The following is a 12,159-nucleotide window of genomic DNA, read 5'->3' as shown; positions in this document are numbered from 1 at the left end:
CAATGATTTTGAAAGTTCTCCTTCCTCTTGTGACAGAAGGTGCATCCACAGGGATTATTTTTAAGGGCAGATAATAATACTTACACGTGGGTGAGTTTTAATGCTGTTCAACATACATCTGAATTTGTTGGAGTGAAGGTTCTTCTGTGCTTGAGACTTAGAGTTTCAGGAGCCATAGGTTTGTCTTCAAAACAGTCTTTTCATGAATATTTATAGTGTGAGGAGAAAGAGACATGGAAGTTTGTTCTTTCTTTTCTCTCATGAACTTCATTGTGGGCTGGTGGGTAGATCAGTGTACGAGGATGCTTACCCTTATGGTTTGTGATCTGACTTGAGCTGAATTAAGAGCTCTTTGCCACCCAAACAGAGCAAACCTGGCTATGGATTGTTGGGTAAATCTGTTCAGTCTATTCATTGAAACAGCGGAAAACTAAAAAGGCAAAAATGTGATGGTTAGGATTTGTAAGTGAAATCAGTTTACTTTTGACTGGGCAAATAGGGATACATCGTGTTGAGGATGGGGGCTATTGGGATGACTAGAAGGGATAAAAGGGGAATCAGAGTCATAAGGAGAGAAAAGCATGATAAGGAATAAGGAAGAGAAACAAAAGCCTTCCCTTCTTGGCAACAGTAGAATCTTAATTTAGCCTGGGTGTTCAATGAAACCTCACTTTTCCAGGTGGTGGAGAGAGGTGGATGACTTCAAAGTGCAAGTGGTTAGGGCGCCTACTGTAGGATGGGCCAAACTGCCTTGGGAAGGTGACTGTCCTCATCTGTTAGTGATACACAGGATCTCATCATCCAGCTTAAACAAATCTCTTAGACTTTAGACTAGACATGGAGCTAGGTAAAGCATGATATTGGACTAGTACATTTAACATTATCAGTATCATAGCAGGATTGAGGCTTTAATATTTAAAAAACAAGATCAAGCTGAAGCAAAGTGTAGTAGCTCAGGGATGTTTGTTAAACGTTGTCTTTCTTCATACTTCTGATTGATTGGCATTTATGAGGTCTGTCTGCTACAGTTTTCCATTGTAGAACTAGTGATTATTTTTCTCTGTTGATGGTGTTACGAGCCAAGCTCTGGTCCTTTGGTAATTGTCTGAATTGTTCATCATCATCTTGAATTTAGATTTCACAGTCATGGAATCATAAAATCATAGAATGGCCTGGGTTGGAAGGGACCTCAAGGATCATGAAGCTCCAACCCCCCGCCACAGGCAGGGCCACCAACCTCCACATTTCATACCAGCCCAGGCTGCCCAGGGCCCCATCCAACCTGGCCTTGAACACCTCCAGGGATCTCTGGGCAGCTGTTCCAGCACCTCAGCACTCTCCTAGTAAAGAACTTCCCCCTGACATCCTATCTAAACCTTCCCTCTTTGAGCTTAAAACCATTCCCCCTTATCATATCACTGTCTTCCCTTGTAAAAAGTTGATTCCCCTCCTGTTTATAATCCCCTTTTAAATACTGAAAGAGGTCACCCTGCAGCCTCCCCTTCTCTGGGCTGAACAAGCTCAGCTCCCTCAGCCTGTCTTCGTAGGGGAGGTGCTGCAGCCCTCTGATGGTCTATTGTAAGAATAGGCAAACTGATCTAACTCTCCATCACATAAGTTTCTATTTTCCATGCCATCCATGTGCTCAACTCCACAAGCTGTAAAAGATGAAGGGAACAGAAAAAATTTTATTGAAAAAAACATTTTTAGTGGCTTGCCAGCCACATCTTGAAAGTCAGCAGGGCATAGATGTGGGCACACATTCACTTAACACTATAAGCAGGGATTAAGCAGGGTGTATTTTGTAAATGGATGTTGCTGCACGTTGTTCTCTGCCTGCTTTCATGGCAAGACTGAAGGCTTGCTCCAGTGCAGATGGACTGCTTTGCTTCCTGTGTCATTTTTGGTTCTCAGTGCATTTAGAGACCATGGGAGAGATGGAACCTCAAGCCAAAATGGGGCACTAGTCACAACCAGATGTTGGGCTGCCTTGTGTACCAGGAAGTGGAGGGTTATACATTACAGAGAGGCATGTGTTGGGTGTGACAACCTATGCACATGTGATTGCCATTAACAATTCGCTTGCGAGTGCAAGTGAAAGTGAATGAAAATAACAAGGCAGTAAACAAAGAGGGGCTTGGCGTCTGTAGGTCTGTGTGCTGGTTTTCAAATGCAGCAGGATAAGGCATGCTAACTTGTATGATGTCTCTGTGGGACAAATGGAGGCAGGGATTAGGAGAAAAGAGCATCATCATAAAATAAACGTGCAAAATGCCTGTATTCAATTTCAAGGGTCTTAACAGCTAATCTTAGAAAGAGGATTATATATAATATATTCCATTACCTGCTTAATATTTATTACTATTTATGATCAGGTGAGTATAGCCTTTTTTTATCTCAGTTATGGTGGTTTATGGTTTTTTTTTCTCCCAAGTGTATGATTTACAGCATTGAGAATGCCAACAGCCAAAGCAGTTACAGAGCCAGGTACAGTGAAACCATGCTTCTTGCAAAGGGGCTCCAGGTTTGGCAGGAAAAAAAGGGAGTGTGATGGGACTGAGACTGAAAGCAATATTATTTTAGTGTGCAAATTAAACTCAATAACAATAATACAGCATCTGATCATATAGCATATGGGCGATGTTTATGACAACGTGAAGTCAGTCCTAGAAACAGAGTTGAAGATGCCTGCTTTAGCACGATGGGAAACTCATTACACGTACATCTAAATATCCAATGCAGTCAGGGTTTTATAAAGGTCATGAGTTCACTCACCAAATTTAAAAGCCAGAAGGGACCATTGGATCAGCCAACATGATCTAATACATGTTATGACATCTTATCCAGTTGCTTTTATACTAAGCTCATTACAATAAACACATCCCACCTGGAGGTCCAGGCCTGATTTGGAGACCTCATAAGGAGGACAAGTCACTCATGGCAATGACAGTGAATATCAGCCACTTGGGCTGTGAAGGACCTGCACTGTTTCTCTCGTCTGGGATTTGTCCAGCAGGCAGTTCTTGCTGAGCTGAAGCATTCGGTGGAAGCGTGTGGTTTCTTTATACATAAGGTCAAGACATCTTTCACAGTGTCTGTGTTGATTTACTAAACATCATACATCTCCAGCTTTCCAGCATGAAGCATTATTTGACTGTATCATTCCTCTGCTTCTCTGTTTCTTATTTCATCTTTTTTCCATGTTAATACAAATGGACTGCCTGAATTATACGTGATATTCCAGTTTCAGTCTCAGCTGTACCACACAGGAGAGGTAACGTCCTGTCCCTAAAATCCTCCTCTCTTTTATACATCTAAGTGATATTCCACAGTCAGAACAGCACACGGCGTATTTTTTACCCGCTGTGACCTCTACATCACTTTTCAGTACTGCTGCTTCCAGTACATGACAGCTCCTCCATCCTTCAGGTGCAGTTGCCTTTGCAAAAGTCTGTTTCAACGAGTCAGTTGGGCTGATTTGTGGAGCTGCCCTTTCCTCCTCCTTGTGCTGTAGTTTTACCTACTACAAAGGCAGTTTGACTTGACTCCTGCCCTGCTAAATGTGCTGATAGTTAGATGCTATAGTTACGTGTGCAGGAATGGACTGAGGTCGTCCACCTGAGCATGCTGAGGCAATCAGTAGATAACAGCTGCCCCCACACAGATTTTTCAGTTGCAGGATATGTTTTATGTCTGAACAATCCAAGATTTATTGCTTTCTGTGGGGTTGTTTGAGGACCAACATTTTTAATTGTTGTTAACTCCATCCTCATATCCCACTCTGACACGAAATCAGTCTGCAATGTCTACATTTTATTTAGATGTATTCTGTTTTCTGTGACTTTTTTTAGGTTCATCAGCATTACCTTTGCAATTATTGCAGTCTCTGTCTTAGGTACAGTAAATGTGATGTGTCAGTTCGTTTCAGCTCGTGTTCATTCTTCAGGTTTGCCCTGCAAGGTAGGATGCGTGAAACTCTTTCAAGCAAGTAATTATCATTTTGTTTCAAGCTCCTGTACAAAAAATATGGAGGACTTTGGAAATATCGTTACTCATCAGTGCTTCCTCTACAAGGAAGAATCGTTTTGAGATTGCAGGGATATTTGAGGAATCTGATTGGTGTTTCCCAGCTTTGTCCCAACACACACATCTACATGTTGTATTTTAGAACAGCGTATCTAGCAGCTCAGGGGAGGCAGAAATAGGCACATTTTCACATGTGATAGTTTTGTTAGGTGTTAAGCCCACTCCGTTGAAGCTGTAGTAGTTCTTAAAAAGAATAACCACAAGTTTCTACTTTTAAAATAAGAATTACCTTTTTCTTTGACCTTTTTGCTTTCTTTTTCCTTCTCCCTGTCAGTTATGAGCATTTTGGAGCAGGGACGCTCATAGGCTGCATTAATGTGGCTTTAGGTATGACTTCATCCTGGTTTCTGCCTTTTGGAACAGTGTGAGGGTGTTTAACTTAAATGAAAGAAGACTTGGATGGGAGTAGGTGAGTAGTTTTCAGGGACATAGAGAAGGCTGTGGCAGAGATGGGGAGAACTGCTATTCTTAACCTTCATGTTGGAGATTAAGAATGTAAACTGTAGCAAAGGAAACTTGGGTTCTACCATCAGAAGAATATTACAGTGGTGAAAAGAGAGAAGTATGGGAAGCCACTGAATGGTAAATAGCGGGCTCTGGGTCATCAGGAGTGTCTAAGAGCAGGCTGGTTTGGATTGTGCTGCAGGACCAGAAGGACAGACTGGACAACTTCGCTGAGTTGTTTATAGCCCTATTTGCTCTGTGACACTCAGCTTTATTTTGCAGTTGCTTCGGGCTGATCTACTGACTTGCGTAAAACCACATGATGTGTGGATCATAGAGCCTGGACTTGCCATACTTTGCTGACTGTATACCACTGAACCTCTGCTTGGACTGCCAGAAACTAATGCTGCTCCTTTCACTTTAGATTATTTTTTCCCAAAGCATGAAAAAGCCTTGAAATGTGAGTTTTCCAACTGTGAAGACCATCATTTGTTTTCACACAAAACTTGAGGCAGGACAGGAGAAGGTGTTTGTTTTTTGGTGATGCTACCCACATGTGATTTTTGGCTGTGCATGCAGAGTGTGGAGTGGAAAGCCTTACTATCCAGCTGGCTTCAATCTGCAGCGCAGGACTGTGCCAGATTTCTCAGGCTGATTTAAATCCACTCCGACTTCGGCTTATTCTCTCTTGTGCAAATGGAAAGGTAAGGCCATGTGCACAGGGGGACTTTGTTCCTTACCAGAATTCTTGAGTTAGGTGTTAAGGAAAGGTGGTGAGAGGGCACTGCTCTGAGCACTGCTGCACTTATAGTGGGAAATAAAATGTGCAAGCAGTACAGCAGGACCTGCATCTAGCCAGATGTTTTTTTCTCCAAAACATGTCAGTCATGCATACCAACTGCCTGTGGGCAGTGATCCAGGCTGTACCCAGCCGTGGTCCAGGGAGTGCTAGCTGGCACTGCCTAAAACTCTACTGAGGACGATGTGAGCATCTGGAGTACAGGTAATGGTATGGATCAATGCCCTGGGCTTCCATACTTTACAGAAAGCAATATAGCTTGTGGACCTGCAACACCAGTGCCATGGAGCTCAGTGCTCGTAGGACCTTGTAGATCAGCTCTGTAGGATGCTCTGGAGTCAGGTCCTGGAGGGCGAAACCTGTACTGTTGCAGTGACTAGTGACTTTCACCAGAAAACTATAGGTATTCAAACCTGCTTCTAAACTCATGACAAAATCTGCGTGTGCTCTGATCCACTCAGTCAGTTTGCAGCACTGAGACAGGCCGGCTGCCTGCTCTAAGCCCATCTCTCTCATGTTTTGTTCTCCTATGAAAGCTGGTGGGGCTTGTGGTGAGCCCAATGCCCCCGAAGGCCTGAGGGCTGGGCTGAACATGCCCATGTACTTAATGTACTGTTCTGCCTGGGAAATGTTTTGTTGGCTTATTTTTGCAGAGAAACAGATGGTAATTGTCAGCAGTGGATGAGACTGTTTGAGGACTTTAAAAGGAAATGTTTTTTCCTTGACAGAAGATGACTTTAATTCAATCAGTTTTGATAATAATACTTGCGTGGCACTGGCATATTTGAATCTAATACGAAAATCATATTTGCTTCTTTTTTTATGTCAGTGGATTATATCCTTGGCTATACTATTCAAGTCTGCTGTAGGCAGACCCAGAGGAATGGTCTCGAAAGTGTATATTGCCTTCAGCGCTTGGCAGATGTGGCTTCTCTGGTCCTTCCTTTATAAGTGAGGTGGTGAAACTGACAGCTGTGCAGCCTGAGGTAGATTTCCTGCTGAAATGATGCAGACCAGGCCATGCAAGCCTCCTGTATGTCACCTGCCTGTCCTGAGCTTGTTTTGGAGAACCACCTCTGTGTATGAGAGTCGTGCCGTCCCAGGATACAGGTATTGTTCATTATGTCTTTGGTAGGTGAACTGTGACAGCCAACAAGTCTTCCCATTGGTGTCGTTCATAATTATGACCCATAATTATGGGTCAGCACAATCATTTGACACGATTAATCTTTCAGACATCATTTTTTGCCTTTCCTGCATACTAGTTGACTGACATCCAGGTGTACATGAATACCAGACTGTGTTGATGCCTGCTGTATGGCCGGCTGTCTGGTTGTGTCTGTGCAGGGAAAAGAGCAATTTCTGTGTCCAGCCGTTCCTCCCAAGAGGCCAAGACATGGTCTGACGTATGCCGGACTGGCGCTCAGAAACCTCAGCTAACTGTATTCCAATTCCACAGCGGTTACTTCCACACTATGAGTGCAGAATGACACAACTGCTTTTAATTTTCTCTGTGTTTGTAAGAGGAAAGTGATTGTTAATCAAACAGTATGGGAGCTTTGTTTGACTGAGCCTCATATTTATTGGTGACATTTTTCAGCTCTTCGCTGCAATTAGGGTGAAGGATGAAGAACAGCACAAAGGGGATAGAATGCTGGCTTCAGAACAAATTGCACAGCCAGCTTTTATTCTCTTTCCTTACAGTTTGTTTTTCATGGTGGCTCGTGTCCACCTGTGTGAATGTGCCACCACTATCAGAAACCAGTGGAAGACCTCTTATTGAGCTCTGCATTAAGGTGTCCTGGGGCAGGTGTTCCATTAATAATTATTTCTGTGAGGAATCTGTACTCTCCAGAGTTGGAGTTGGAGTTGGAGCTGGATCCGGGAGGACAGCCCTGGTAGGGAAGTACCTGGTTTTAAATTGAGTGGAAGGTTTCTGTCTCAAGAGATGTGGAATGCTTGTAAATTTCTGGCTGTTGATCACTTTAGTGGAAATGGGGAGGTACAGCTCATCCCTCCTGCAGTGATTGGTTCTTTCTTTCTCTTGGGCTGTTTCTTCTGATGATTTTCCTGGTAGTGCATTCAGGGTCTTTTTAGGAAAATCTTGATAAATACTGACAAAGAACCAAGGAAATAAATACATTCAAAACATGCAAGAGATGTACTCCTTTAAACAGCCCGGTGCTTGTATTAGGGAATTCCCTTAGAAACTGGATTTCTATTTTTTAGTTTGTCACGTTGAGAAGGTAAGAAGAGTTTTAATATCAGACTATAGTATCATACTTCTTCAAGAATATAATTGTGATTAATTGCATACAGGTGTGGCTCCGAAGACTTGCTTAGGTGTTCATGGTTGGGGAATGAGGGTAGGAAGCTGTCTTATGTCTGTGCAGTTAGTTACAGAACAGCCATGGCTGGAGCAACAGTCGTTGGATTGCTCATCAGTCAAATGATTGACACAAGCGTGGCTTAAGACTTCAGTTCTGCTGCAATGTGACCCAGAGGTTGTAATGGTATTTAAGGAGAAGTTTTAGAAGTCCAAGAACACGGGGGAGATTAGTTGCATATCCATCATCCCTTTTAGCTTTCTGTCACTTCCATCATTTAATTAAAATACAGAAAGATGAAGTCAAAGACTTCCCTTTGACTTAATATCCTTTCAGAGTCACATACCCTGCTGGATTCTCTAACACATTCTTTTTGTTCTTTGTGTTTAAAGGCAAAGGAGGAGATAACAGTAATATATTTCCTTCCTGTCTCTGGGCAGTAGCAGCTCTATACCGTGCTAATAAGTTAGTTTGATAAGAGTGTTCAGCTAGGGCTGATGGAGCTCATTCTCTGTTATGGTGGAGGCTGAGTGCTGCTGTCCATGCTGCCCTGAGGGGATGTGTACTGCTCCACAAGGGCAGGTGGTGCATCACGGATGGTCTGTCAGACGGGTACCTCTGTATAAATGAGGTTCAGTGTTGCTGGCATGGCTGGAGCACATATGCAGGGACAGCTCAGGGGAGGCTAAGCAAATATTTTCAAATATTTTCAACTGTCTTCTTTACCCATGGAGGATTTTGTTATTTAGTATTGCTGAAGGGCTGTCCATTCAAATGGAGCATAGCTGAATATGTGTCATGGCCTTGGGTCTGTGTGCTGCCCTTCAGGGCTATTCCTGGTTTTGCAATTGCAATCACAGAATGGCCTGTGTTGGAAGGGACCTCAAGGATCATGAAGCTCCAACCCCCCGCCACAGGCAGGGCCACCAACCTCCACATTTCATACCAGCCCAGGCTGCCCAGGGCCCCATCCAACCTGGCCTTGAACACCTCCAGGGATGGACGGGGCATCCACAGCTTCTCTGGGCAGCTGTTCAGCACCTCACCACTCTCATAGGAAAGAACTTCCCCCTGGCACCCAACCTAAACTTTCCCTCCTTCAACTTCAAACCATTTCCTCTTGTCCTGCTGTTATCTACCCTTTCAAAGAGTTGACTTTGGTTCCTTTACTAGGGATAGAGAGAAGATCTTTCTTGGCCTGGCACATCTCCAGGTCATCAACATAATGTCTTTTACATTGCTATGGAGCTGTGATTCTTTGTCCCAGGTGCTTTGAGTCCCAAGGAACAGCCATGACCTCACAAGCCAACCCAGCTACTTAGCCTTCTGCATTGGACATCTGGACTTACTGGGGTATGTCTGTACTGGTGAGCAAAATAAAAATAGTGCCAAAGCCCAGGAATTCCTGCCACTGGAATCTGATCCACCACCTTGTGAAGTTGCAGGTGCAGTATTTGGTATTGCCCATTCCTGACACACCTTGGAGGTGAACTTGGGCATATGCTATATCCAGTGGGCTTTTTGGATGGAGCCATTATTTTGAGTGCTAAGAGAGTTGAATAGCACAAAAATTGCCAGACTGTTCCTGGTTAATGACATGTTTAATTTCCTAGTATTCCTGTAACCACAGTTTATTTCTCCCAGAATATACAAAAGGGGAGGCTAATGCTCTTTTGTGTCTTTCTGATGGTTCCAAAGATTAGCCAATCTTGATTTTATCTATCAGAAAATTGTTGTAGGTTTAAATGGAAAACCAGAAGGACCTCACACATTTCCCTTTTTGCATTTCCTCATCACTTTGGGTACCTTTCATGAAGGTCAGGGCCTGCCAGCAAGGTTAGGCTCATCCATCCTGTGCTGGAATTCATCTCCAGATCCTGGCTTCCTTCTTTCTCTGTTTGCCAGGTGTTTTAGCTTGCAGCTATCTGCAGGCTATGTTGTATTATTGGATTGGATTATTGGATTGTGTATACTTAATGTGTCATATTTCAGAGGAAGGTAAACAATGCATACCTTCAGATGACATCAGGCCCTTGTTGAGGGAAAAGAATCCTTTCTGCTTTCTGAAGATCAGCAGAAATTTGGGGGTAGTCCATGTCTCAGTGTACCCCCGTGTAGATCTGCCATCACCAAACTGGTGCAAACTGTACCATCCTGTATAACTTCAAGGACTGCTGTAAGACACAGCACTGCAGTGTGCCGTGATTCCCTTGGTAGAAGAATTTTGTGAATAATACTTCAGTTACCACTCATATGTTTCGTTTAATGCAGTTTGAAAATTGTGTTGTAGATATCGCATCCCTTTTGTCAGCCAATCGTATGGAAAGTAGACTAATGATCAATTTTCATTTCCAGCTCCGTAAAGCCTGGCATCAAGTCAGCACCTGTGTATCTTCAGAGCATATGTTGTTCCTGGCAAATTGTGCAGGCAGTTCTTGGCACAAATGGTTGTACAAACACAAAGGCAGTGTTTCTTCTATATACTGTGTTTTTAATTAAAGTGTGTCTCTTTCACGATGCGCCGTCCTCTGAAGTGAATTATTTGCTCAACGATGAAGAAAATAGCCTTCATGCAAGATTTTTTAATAGATTGTTTCAGATAGGTTCTCTGTTTTTCAGAGAAAAGTCTGAAGCAACTCAAAGATACAAAGCTCTGACTAAGCAGAATCCTAGGCTAATTCTCACTCTCCGCCACAGCAGTAGTTTTAGTTGGGTGGCACAGGAGTAAGCAAGGTGGCAATGGAACAGATTTCTGTATGGGACTTGCTGAAGTTCTTGCTGAACTGGGAGGAAATTGGAAAGGAGGTTTACATGAGAGTGAACCAGAGATGAACACTGCCTTATTCTTGTCAAATAGCTAATGCTTTGATCTCTGCTCAATCACTTGTTTGCACTCTTGCAGTTCCTAGAAGTCATGGGCACGAATCACAGCCCTCTCCTGCCAGGCTGAGGTCAACTTCAATACTTCAGTATCAGATATATCTCCTATCAGCAGTCTGTATCTGGCAGTCAACAAGTTAACAGGTATTTTTCTCCTCCAACTGTTATGATCCCAAGCAGTTATTAGTGTTAAGGTAATTAAGGTGGATTACTTTAGATTTGAAGTAATGTGGATGGTTACTGGAACTGCAGTTAATAACAGCTTGTTGCTATAACCTGAGCAGGCTGTGAGGTAGATTGTATCCTAAGCAGTTGAATTAATAAGGATTAATTTTTCCCTTGGAGGACCTGCCACTTTTGTTTGTGAGCTGAGAAAGTCCTGCAGCATGTGTCACTGTAGAGAGGAGCAGTCTCTGAGCTGGTATAAACTGTGGTCATCCCAGCATGGGACAGTAATACTTGGGTGGGACTATATGAGCTTCCTTAATGCTTACAGGATCTCGTAAACCATCCCTGTCCATATGACCTCTTAGAAATGTGCTTGTTAAAGGTTTGCTTGTTCAAAAGATGTTCACTGGATCTTTGTGTTGGATTAATCCTTTCATCTGATGCTAAAGTATCAGAGTTAGTGGGATATTCAGTGGAGGGAACAAACACACAGTGTGATACAGAGCATTAATTTCCACTTGAAAGAAGCAGCAACTTAAATTGAGTGTGTGCCAGATAAAGGATCTGCTTGAAGTTCAAGTTAGTGGCAACAAAGGCATGTGTTAAAGTCTGAAATATTTTCAAGGGTTCCCTAAAGGAAACCTAAAAATAGAGGTGATACATCATGCAGTGAGTACACTGGAGGCCTCATGGCTCCTTTGCTGTGAGTTAGCTATCTGTATTTCCTAGGAAATGCAAGGATGCATCTCCATTTACCCTTTTTATTCAATCATTTTGAAAGGTGAAGTAGGAGAGATGGAATTAACAGACCTTGCTACCCAAACAGACCTAAACTGGACTGTGTTTGGCAAAGACCATGAAAAAGGAAGTGCTGCTGACCTTCCCAGAATGACCACCCTGAGGCTTAGCTAAGATGGCAACAGGATGAAGATTTTCCAGTGACTCAAGCATTACAGATAGTTGGGATGTGTCAGACCTGCTCATCCCTTAGAGAGGTCTCAAGGGAGTCCCAGTTAGTCCTGGAATATTTTCTCCACTCATTGGTGGGCAGGACTCAACTGAGCATTCTTTAGCTCTGTCAACACTGGAAAAAATGAGAGAAGCCTTTTCCCCAGTTATGTCCTACACCTGTATGTATATGATACATATAACTTGTGTACTCGCATCTCTTGCAAAGCCTCAGTCTCACGACTGCAGACATTTGACTGAAATGGTTAAACTGGGAGACCAGACAGCCCGCCTGTATAATTGATGGAAAGATTAATTATCCACTCATCTCACTCCAGTAAAGTGTCTTCAGCTAGGTGGTGTGGATCCGGGTATTGCTTGAGAAAGGGATTTCCACGTAAATTAATCCTAGTTGCTGGAGTATGGAGGTGGAAAAGAGCAAGCTAGAGCTCTGAAATATCTTCCTCACTAAACATCTCATGAAGCCTAATAGAAACAAACATTTAG

The 12,159-nt window shown here is 43.1% G+C and overlaps 1 protein-coding gene across 8 annotated transcripts in view; it reads left to right on the top strand.

The window, feature by feature from the left end:
- The window catches only part of EVA1A (eva-1 homolog A, regulator of programmed cell death), a 194,737-nt gene that overhangs the window by 158,208 nt on the left and 24,370 nt on the right, over positions 1 to 12,159 (top strand). The window contains exon 2 of one of the 8 annotated variants that reach the window (XM_046939292.1): positions 10,559 to 10,680. The exons of 6 other annotated variants lie outside the window; for them this stretch is intronic. The gene's annotated coding sequence lies outside the window, so the exon portion shown is untranslated. Of the gene's footprint in view, positions 1 to 10,558; positions 10,681 to 12,159 lie in introns of those variants that run through there. One more of the 8 variants, XM_040698624.2, reaches the window with a different exon arrangement.

This window comes from Gallus gallus, chromosome 3 (genome assembly GCF_016699485.2).
Source record: "Gallus gallus isolate bGalGal1 chromosome 3, bGalGal1.mat.broiler.GRCg7b, whole genome shotgun sequence".
NCBI classification, from domain to species: domain Eukaryota; kingdom Metazoa; phylum Chordata; class Aves; order Galliformes; family Phasianidae; genus Gallus; species Gallus gallus.
The sequence above is the reverse complement of the archived record's forward strand: the minus strand, read 5'-3'. Positions and strand labels throughout refer to the sequence as shown.